At 34.9% G+C, this 7863-nt stretch overlaps 1 long non-coding RNA gene across 5 annotated transcripts; it reads right to left on the bottom strand.

Annotated features, from left to right (window-relative positions):
• Positions 1-3851: 3851 nt before the first annotated feature.
• Positions 3852-7663, bottom strand: LOC130714845 (uncharacterized). 5 transcript variants are annotated; one of them, XR_009011466.1, is made up of 6 exons: positions 7229-7661; positions 6885-7046; positions 6649-6718; positions 6445-6549; positions 4486-6325; positions 3852-4406 (listed from the first exon to the last, which is right to left on the bottom strand). It is a non-coding gene; the product is annotated as an uncharacterized LOC130714845 (long non-coding RNA). The 5 variants fall into 5 exon arrangements; XR_009011467.1 differs by having other exon boundaries at positions 4486-6320; positions 7229-7660; XR_009011465.1 differs by having other exon boundaries at positions 4486-6549; positions 6862-7046; positions 7229-7663.
• Between the last annotated feature and the right edge of the window lie 200 nt (positions 7664-7863).

Here is a 7863-nt window from a genome sequence, read left to right as displayed (position 1 = left end):
ACTTGGGTCTTACATGGACATAAAATGATTAGGCCCAAATTAAATATTAGACTTTTAGGGTTTAACGTGCTTCCTCCCACATTCAGAAAATAGAAAAGATATTGTCCATAAAAAAAAGAAAAAAAAAAGAAATCATTGGTACCCTCTCCCTCAATCTTTATCGCCCTCCTTTCTCACTCTCCTTCTCTGCTTTTTGTCTGGTTGAGATCTTGCACGCGTAGGCACAGAAAAGAGGGGAAAAGAGAGAAAGAGGTTGATGGCAGATCGGTGGTGGACGGCGGAGAATCAGAATGCATATCACAGTTAAATCACCAAGAAAAAAGGAAGCATTACCGTTGACTTGATCAGTGCCTTTCTCTATTTGCTATCTCGTCTCCTCTATCTTTGAAGCTTCACCACCACCACCACTCAATTTGTGGCTTATGTAGAGAAACTGAAAAAATTGTGTTTTATCGAACAGAAGAAGAAAGCTACACATAGGACACAATGTGTGGCTTATGTAGAGAAAACTCGCACATAAGCAAATGCGCAATAATACTACACTAGATGATGATATAACATACAATAACAAGATGCTCTATGAACAAAATTTTATCAATGCAGCGAAATTGCAGTGTTCAAGAAATTAAGAGACATGAAAGTATCAATAATAAGTAATATTATACATGAGCAATATGTGTCTTACCTGATGAAGTTTGTTCTGTCTCCCTCACCATAATCTGTTACCACCACATATGCTCCATTTTCACCACAGTATTGTGGCTTTGCACCTTACTTGAATCATCATCATCATTTATATTTGGTGCTTCTTCTTCTGGTTTGATGAATTGTGTTGTTGGTTTCCAAGGGGTTAAGGGTTGTTGGGCGTTGGCTATTTTTTATGGCTCTTAGTTGTTGATTAGATTTGCTTCTGTTTTCCTTTTGTTCAATTAGTTGGGGAACTATGTTTTATGTAAGGGTTGTTGGCAACCCTAGTGCCAACCTCCTTCTTTCTTTCTTTCCCTTTATATATATACACATATTATTGGCCTTCCAAAAAAATATATGTGACAACATATTTAATTAAGTGTTTCAGTTTACTAAGAGTGAGTGCGAGTGACTCTTTTATGTTTTTTTGCATCATAGAAACAGAGTTAAAATTATTTTCTGTTGTAAAGAGAGGGAGAGACAATAGACAGGCTAGAGAATCTCCCGTTTCAGTGCTTCTTTAACTTTGAGACCTTGTTAACAAGCATTTTCTTATTGAGTATTGCCATTGAGTGTTCCATTTTACTTGGAGTGAGTGAGAGTGACTTTGTTCTATTTTTTCGCACCACAAAAACAGAGCTACATGACTTTTCTGTTGCAGAGAAAGGGAGAGACAATTAACATGCTAGAGAATCTCCCATTTTGGTTCTTCTTTTACTTTGAGACCTTGTTAACAAGTCCGACCTTATTGAGCATAGTAATTAAATGTTTCATTTTACCTTGTAATAATGATAAAATTCACTTTTATTGTCCCTTTTCTCTAAACAACTTTGAGTTCGGACAAACGCGCAACACAGGTTGAATTGATGCTCATATTACCTCTTCAATGTATCATTCATTTATTTTCATTTCCAATGTTCTTTCTCCATTTGTTATAGAACATAATGCAAAGTGCTAGAAGTTGTATCCTTTTGTTATACCACTCGATGCTAAGTGCTAAACGTTGTACTTTTTTTTTTGTTAAGGTTGACCTCCATTATGACTTTTTTTTTCATTTTGAAATTCTAAATATGTGGATGAAGTTACGAGTCTCTTCAATGAAATGCCTTATAGGAATATCAGTCCTTATGCAGTAACATACAATGCTCTTATTCACGGACTATGCAATTCAGCACGATTCTTGCATGCATTTGCGCTTCTAGAAAAAATGCGCGATAAAGCTAAACCAGCTAAGGGTATCACTTACACTTCCACATTAGATGCTATATGCACAAAATTTGATCATTGCAGTGGAATTGAATTGTTCAAGAAATTAAGAGATGAAGGTATCAATAACAAGTAATGTTTATACATGAGCAATATGTGCCTTACCTAATGAAGTTTTTTCTGTCTCCCTCCCTATATTCTGTTATCACCACATATGCTTTATTTTCATCACATTATTGTGGTACTTTGCACCTTACCTGAATCATTATCATCATTTATATTTGGTGCTTCTCTTCTTCTGGTTTGGTGTATTGTGTATTGTGTTGTTGGTTTCCAAGGGGTTAAGGGTTGTTGGGCGCTGGCTATTTTTTCTACCTCTTAGTTGTTGACTAGATCTGCTTTTGTTTTCCTTTTGTTTCATTGGCTGGGGAACTATGTTTTTTGTAAGGGCTGTTGGCACCCCTAGTGCCAACCTCCTTCTTTGTTTCCTTCCCTTTATATATATACATATTATTGACCTTAAAAAAAAATATGTGACAACATATTTAATTAATAGAATCTGTTGAAATCTACAAAAAAAATTAACTCCAAGAATCAATTGATCCCCCTTTTAAAAAAATGGAAACTATATCAATATCACTCTATTTTATTTACATTTCATTTTTAGTAATTACGTTTGAAAATATTTAAATAGTGTATATAATAAGCAATGGCAGATCTCCATCAAAAAGTTTGGGGCGTAGTCTTTCGATCTCCACTCACAGCGAGTCCACCACCATTGGAGTCCTTGCAAGGTCCACAACAAAATCCATGGCTCGAATCGCCGTTCAACTACCGCCTTAAGGGCATTTCCTGGCCAGTTCTAACCATCAATGATGTTGTTTGGAAAAAACTACACTTCAGCTCTCTCGGATTCCGACACCACTCTTAACTAACCAACTTTCTTCTATACCCAATTTTTCGTCGTGATTGGAGTTGATTTGACAATGCGACATTACATGTCAAATAATTTTGGAGAAAAGGAAAAATAAAGGTGAGGTGGGATGAGAAAATTGATGTTACTAGTCTGGTCGATGTGACCATTGTTGTGAATTTTCAGAGATATCTCTTAATCTCTTACGAGATTACAATATCAGGTACAAAAAACGAGATCAGTAGGGCGTAGTAACTATTTTGTCATATCTCAGGTGATATCTAGAGATATCTCTTAATCTCTTGTAATATCGCGAGATTACCACGAGATTACGAAATTAGCTTACTTGGTCTGAAATATCAAAAAAATGAGTAGTACATGGGCATTTCAAACATCTGACCCACCAATTTAAGATTTGTAACAAAATCAATCATCATTCTTGCATTCACAGCCACTGTTCGTTCCACTCACATAACTTCTAGTAACTTATTTGTTCTTGTTTTATGTTTATCATAATTTCTATTGATGTTTGTCATCAATTTATTATGACTTACGTACCTTAGATTTGGATATTTGATAATTTTATGCATGATTTTAATTGTCGTTTTTGGATGATTTAGATAATTTTTAGGACTATTAGTGTGATTTCGTCATTATCATGACTTTAAAAGTATTATTTTTGCATGAGGTAATCTCAATATTCCGTTACGAGATTACCTCCCCTCCACGAGATTAGGTAATCTCTAAAGATTGACAACCTTGGATGTGACAACTACTTATCTTATCATTAGTCATTCTTATGAATAACTCTACCATTAAAATTGACTTTGTCCTTTTGCGAAAAATGCAACAATTAACAATGACATGAGGATGCTTCTAAAATTAACTCAAATTAGACTAAACGCGCGCGTTGCGCGGGGAAGGGTACAATTGATTTAATATATTGTAGATTTCATTTGCAATATTTATTATGGTATCTTTGTTAAGAGATATCTTTTCTTTCCCCCTTCAAAAGGCCTATATTGGAAGTGCGTGAGCATGTAAATAGACTTCAATTAACTGAATGCAATTCAGAAAAAGAAAAGGTATGCATAATTAGATATTTTGATTTTAATATATTATTCCAATTTCAAAAAAAAAAAATTAGATATTTTGTGTTAGACTCCAGGATCTGTTCGAGTACCCTTGCATGAGGCTTGCAACAAAATTATGCATGAGGCTTGCAACAAATGTACCAAAAGTGCTGATAGAGCTTGCCAACAGCATAAGGAGCTATGTCCATTGCTCTCCAGAAATACTCTGATCATCTTCAATTCATCATGATACCTTGTAGGACCTCAACACTGCCTTAAAATCTCAGCTTCACCTCTTTTTAGGCTCCAACAACATGCTTACCATAGCAAGAACAGCAGCACGGACCATATGGAAAGAGCTCATTGTCAAGTGTGAAAACCGACTCTTCAGCGCTGCTGGATTGGAAATCCAAGAGGAGTGTGTCCGGTAAACAATCAAAGGAAGCAGAGCAAGGTGATGGGACCCTAGATAAGTAAAATCACCATCACAAGCCTTGAGTTCTCTATAGCTTTGAGTTTTTCTGCAACTGTTTATATCAATGTCAATTTGACTACTCAAAACTTATTATTTCAAAAAAAAAAACAAGCTCAAGGTTCAATTTCAACCTGTGATAAGGTCTCACAAATGGCAGGATCTTGAGATTTTACCAAAGATCCATGTGGTCATGATCAGTCTGAGAAGAAAATGTTAGAACCTGACTCAACTCCCAATAAAGGGAATAGAGGTGACAAAAATGGGGGAACTGCAACAAAATTTTGGGTAATAGTTATAGATCATGACTAAATCCAACTTTGAAGAATAGGATTGAAAGTACAGAAAGCCATAGATAAATGTTAGGTTGACGGCGTGCAGGCATCGCATAAATTAAATCACTTACATATCACATCTTATATGGAGGAAAAAACAAAGAAATACATAAATTCACTTTAACCAAGGAAAAAATAATGAATACTTCAATATTTCAAAGCATATGGAAAGAACATAATTGATGCAAAATCATCTATTCAGGAAAAAGAAAAGAGGAAATATTTCCATAAGAACCACAATTAGAAGGTTAATTGAAGGAGTTACCAGAACCATCAAATTTAACAGAGCTTAATGACCAAAGTTTTCTGTTTATGAAACTTTCCTAGCAAGAGGTTCAATTTAACCAAGAGACAAACCATCTTGAAATACCAGAAATTTGCGTTGTGAAGAACAAACCTTTTGTCATAAATAAGGTTGATAAAGCTTGCAATACCATAACCTCTTAATAGAGTTGACAATTGATGCAATAAGTCAGGCATGGGCAAGTGGTAGTTGCAATGAGCAAGTACTATCACTTACTATAACAGGTTCCATTGGCATATCAGCAACTAAAAGACTCTTGACTTTCCAACAACATAGTCTTTTTGTTATGTGCTAAAAAAGAACATAGTTTGAGGTCAATCTCACTAAATATCTTACATGAAACTGCCATTAGGTTCATGATTAAACACTAACTTAAATCTCCATTATTATCAAATTTTATATGATAAGGATGTAGTTTTTCTATTCTTTTTTCTTTAGGCTTTAATATACTTTCTACATATCGTAAATTTAATAAAAAAAAATTGATCTTTTGATTTAAACCTTCATCAGAAACGAATGTGCTAGTACTTCTTTCTTAATTTACAACACACTAAAAAAGAAAGAATTCCTTTTTCAAGTTATGTCAGTACTGCTTTTGCAAGATCATTTTTTGCTCAAAAGCAGAATCAAGTTCCATCATGGGAATACTTGGTCAGATAACTGAAATTGCAATATTAACAAATCAGTTTCAATCTAAAGAGGCACTGCAAGTGCATATACAAACCCAATTTGTTTTTAAGCAGATTCACAAAGGACCCACCATAAAAAGCGTAAGATTGTATATGTGCCTTGGTATTGCTGAGTTTGTAGTAAGCATCATTGCATTTTACTGTCAGTGCTTGATATTGGATTGAAGCAACTACAGTAACAAAAACATTGTTCTAACATAGATGCCAAAAATACAGCCATTGGTCAGTCAGATAACTTGTTAACTACCCTCCCCCAATCCCATTCAAAGCAAAAACTCTAAGAAGAAAATTCACAAAGAATGAGAAAACTGTTAAATTTAATAGTCAAATTTATATTTCTCCTGAAGTCAATGATTTTCTCATGCTCTTAAGAAGCAACTTTATTGTCAAATGTTATAATTATATTACCAATCTGTTATAATATATGCCAATCATGAAATAGTTTTTATTTTGTTAACTGATTGTTCTTAGTAGTTAAGATAGCAGCTGCATTCTCCATTGTTAAAACTACATAAACCAATGTGTCATAGTACATAGCAATCATAAAATAATTATATTTTTTTTCTAACCATTGGATCTGAATACATGTTTAAGATCTTTGCCGCAAAGAGCCATCCATCTTCACTGTGAATTTTCATATCCTTAACTTGCAACATCAGACGCAAATTAGAAAAGTGAAGAAAAATAGCTGACGGGAATGCATGTGATGTTTCAAATTGGTTGCATTGTCTGAAATAGAACTTTAGAATGTTTGTGGATGTATACCTGAGGTATGCTCAAGCTGGAAAGAGTTCAATCTACCATCAAATCATAGCTTCTTCACCAAGGAACTTAACTACCCTCCTCCCTAAATCCCTTCCAGAGAAAAAACTATAAAAAGAAAATTCGAAGAGAATGAGAAAAGTATGAAAAAAAAAGTATAAAAAAAACAGTCAAATTAAAATACAAGGATGAAAGGTTAAGACTAACCAGACCATTCAATTATCTACCCTTTCTCACAATATAAATGTTCCAGAGCAAAACATAGATATTAGAAAACCTGCAATAAGGCACCATAAAGCGCGCAATTACAAAAATTAGATACTATCAAATTTAAATTGTCAATAATATATTATCATAGTTAAAGTGTAAAGGACTAAATAGTTAAAAGACTAAACACACCAATGTAATAGCTAGTTCTACCATTTTTCAAATCTTGGACTTACATAAATGGATTTTTATGTACATGTTTCCTCTAAGTGGGAACTCATCTCCATTCTGGCCAGCATAGTTGAGCATAGCAGCTGCAGCTATCTGCATTGCTTGGCCATCCTCTTTCAAAGCAAGTGATGGCCAACATATTAGAAATTCTTTGTTTTTTTTTTCACCTAAAATATAGAAAGGAGATATGTTAAGTAGGAGATTGATTATGGGTTATGATGCCGGATGTAGAGATCTACCTTTTCCCCCTATTTTTCACTATAAAGATAAGAAATAGGAGAGATAACAAACCACTGTGTGGCGTACATTTCTTCTTTTTACCCTATTTTGCTTCAGAATGGAGTTGTACCTGTTGGCGGCGAGGGAAGTGGTAAGTGACCTGGCTGTGCATTGAGGGACCTGGTGGTGATACATTTGGTCGAACAGGCGAGGGCGGTCGAACTTGCCAGCTTTACCAAAGGGAATGGTGATTTCATCATACTGCTTGTGGTATTCGAGGATCTCTTGGATCATGGGGAAGACGGCGCACGGTGGAGCTGTACATGCTCGTCGTAGGGTGAGATTTCTTGAAGTTGTCGATGAGGCCGTCGTGTGTCTCATAGTTGGCGTGGTGGAACACGATGCTGGTGGCGGCGCGCCTCTATGAACAAAAGACACTGAACGAAAAGGATACATACATAATTATGAATAATGTTACATACACACCTCTCATTTGAGGTGGAAGAGGGAGAACGAGGAGAGAGATAAAAAGAAAAGAAAAAGTAAGAGAGAGAAAGTATGAGATGTGATAGATGATAAGATGAGAGAGGTAGAAACAAAAAGAGGTGGAAATGAAGTGTTTAAAAAATGAGGTGTGTATATATCATTGTTGCATAATTACATATAGAAGAGCAACATATCGTTGCGATATGTATGTGGTTCGTGTTGTAATAATTACTCAAGTAGTAATAATTACATAATGCTCCAAAATGACAAGTGTGTTGA

The sequence above is a fragment of the Lotus japonicus genome, chromosome 4 (assembly GCF_012489685.1).
Source record: "Lotus japonicus ecotype B-129 chromosome 4, LjGifu_v1.2".
Classification (NCBI taxonomy): Eukaryota; Viridiplantae; Streptophyta; class Magnoliopsida; order Fabales; family Fabaceae; genus Lotus; species Lotus japonicus.
This window is presented reverse-complemented; position numbering and strand designations above follow the sequence as displayed.